Consider the following 2,636-nt stretch of genomic DNA (forward strand, 5'->3'; position numbering starts at 1 on the left):
TATATATATATATATATATATGTAAAATGATAATTTAAAATTGGATTGATTTAAAGCTAAAGTTTTATTTAAATATATAGAAAAATATTATTAATACATGAATTGTTATGTTTAATTAGTTATACATACCATATATAATGTTGACTATGATGTATATTAAATATACATAGACTGAATTTTGTCTTGGGAAGGAAAACTAGTTTAGCTTATATCATGTTTATTATTTTCTTTGTCTCAATTTGTTTGTTTGATTTTGATTTGGAATGATGTTTAAGAAAATAATTTTTTTTAAAAATTTTGTAGAGATTAACTAAAGACATGTTGAATGTACTGAAATATCTTATAATCTTGTGATCTTAAATATATTATGTGAAAAATTAGAATTAAAATGTTGACAAAAAATACTTTTTAAATAAAATAAAAAATAAATTATGACAAATAAATAGAAATGCAAGTTGTATAAAATTCAGCATGCCCATTAGATATTAAGTTATACAGTCAAAACTCAGTATAACATGTCACTCATTATAATAACATTTCTCCCTAACGACTTGATTTTCTCTAAAATCAAATTTTCAAGTAATATTTTTCAATTTTTCAATAATAACATTCTACTTATATATATAACGTCACTAACATCCATTATAACAGATACTTTTTTTTTAAAGACCATTACCTCTCTATAACATTATATACTTACTCAAATACACAATACTTTATGATAATCATAATCATTAATATCATGAATATAGAAAACATGAAATTTATAGATAAACACTATCGCTATAACAAAGATATAAAAGGTAACATGTAAATAATTATTCATATGACATAACTCTAATAAACAACCAATTGACCCGTAAGCGACATAGTGAAATGAATAATTACATCTTTGATCTCCCTTCTTTGATCAAAAGTTTAAAATAGGAATTTTAAGATTGAAATATGATTGATAGAGAATATTCATCCTTAAATAAGTCTTACATAAAGTGTATAGTGAAATTAATTGGATTATTAGGTTTAAGACACCACATGATTATATAAAAAAACAAGGAAGAATACACAAGTACCCTTAGACTATGACCGAAATCTCAGAGACACACCTACCTCGAGGCCCTAATCCCCTAGCCTCGAGGCGCCAACCTCGAGGCCCTAACCCTCCCTCGGCTCTCCGCCCCGAGGCGTCTGCCTCGAGGCCCTAACCCCCCATCCCCCTGCCCCGAGGCGCCTGTCTCGAGGCCCTACCCCCTCAGCCCCCCGCCCCNTCCACAACCCCGAGGCGCCAACCTCGAGGCCCTCATTTTACGTTACATTTGGTGAAACTTCAAATGACCGATAGAGGCAATTTTTTATTCAATGTGATTATTTTTTTGATATCTACGCGAAAAAACACCACACACTGAGATATGATTTATAGTTTTACTTTTATTGGTTTGTGACTATATATAAGGTAAAATTATATGGAAAAAAAGAAAGTCAAGTCGGATAAAAAATTGAGTTTACCACGTAGATTTCGAAAAGATAAGAAACTTTAAAAAAAGAATCGCCTGTAAAAGATATTCGAGGCAAAAGTTACGGTCAGTTGAAGTTTCACCAAATGTAACGTAAAAGGAGTAATTGTAAATTTTTGAATTTCAATCGAACATAAATCATGCCTCGGATGTCTGATCGCAGCAATTTTTTTGAATTCGATTATTTTTTGGATATCTACGCGAAAAAACACCACACACTAAGATATGATTTATAGTTTTACTTTTATCAGTTTGTGACTATATATATGGTAAAATTATAAGAAAAAAAGAAAGTCAAATCGGATAAAGAAATTGAGTTTACAACATAGATTTTTAAAAAAATAAGCAACTTTAAAAAAAGATTTGCCTCTAAAAGATATTCGAGACAAAAACTACGGTCATTTTAATTTCACCAAATATAACGTAAAAGGAGTAGTTGTAAATTTTTGATCTTCAAACGGACATAAATCATGCATGATCGGATGTCTAATCGAGGCGATATTTTTTCAATCCTGTAATTTTTTCTATATCAATGAGAAAAAAATACAAAACACTGAGATAGGATTTCTAATTTTAGTTTTATCGGTTTGTATCTATATATAAGGTAAAATTATAAGGAAAAAAAGGAAATTCAAATTGGATACCACATGGAACTTGAAAAATAATCAACTTTAAAAATCAAATAATCTCTCAAAGATATTCGAGGCAAAAGTTACAGTCATTTGAAGTTTCACCAAATGCAATGTAAAAGGAGTAATTGTAAATTTTTGAACTTCAAACGAACATAAATCATGTGTCGGATGTGTGATCAAGGCAATTTTTTTTCAATTTGGTATTTTTTTCGATATCTACGCAAAAAAATACCACACACTGAGATAGTATTTATAGTACTTCTTTTATCGGTTTGTGACTATATATAAGGTAAAACTATAAGGAAAAAAGTGAAATCGGATAAAGGAATTGAGTTTACCACGCTGATCTCAAAAAACAAGCAATTTAAAAAGAAGAATCGCCTCTAACAAATATTCGAGACAAAAGTTACGGTCATTTGAAGTTTTAACAAATGTAACGTAAAAGGAGTAGTTGTATATTTTTGAACTTCAAACGGACATAAATCATGCTTCA

Source organism: Solanum pennellii, chromosome 7 (assembly GCF_001406875.1).
Source record: "Solanum pennellii chromosome 7, SPENNV200".
Taxonomy (NCBI): domain Eukaryota; kingdom Viridiplantae; phylum Streptophyta; class Magnoliopsida; order Solanales; family Solanaceae; genus Solanum; species Solanum pennellii.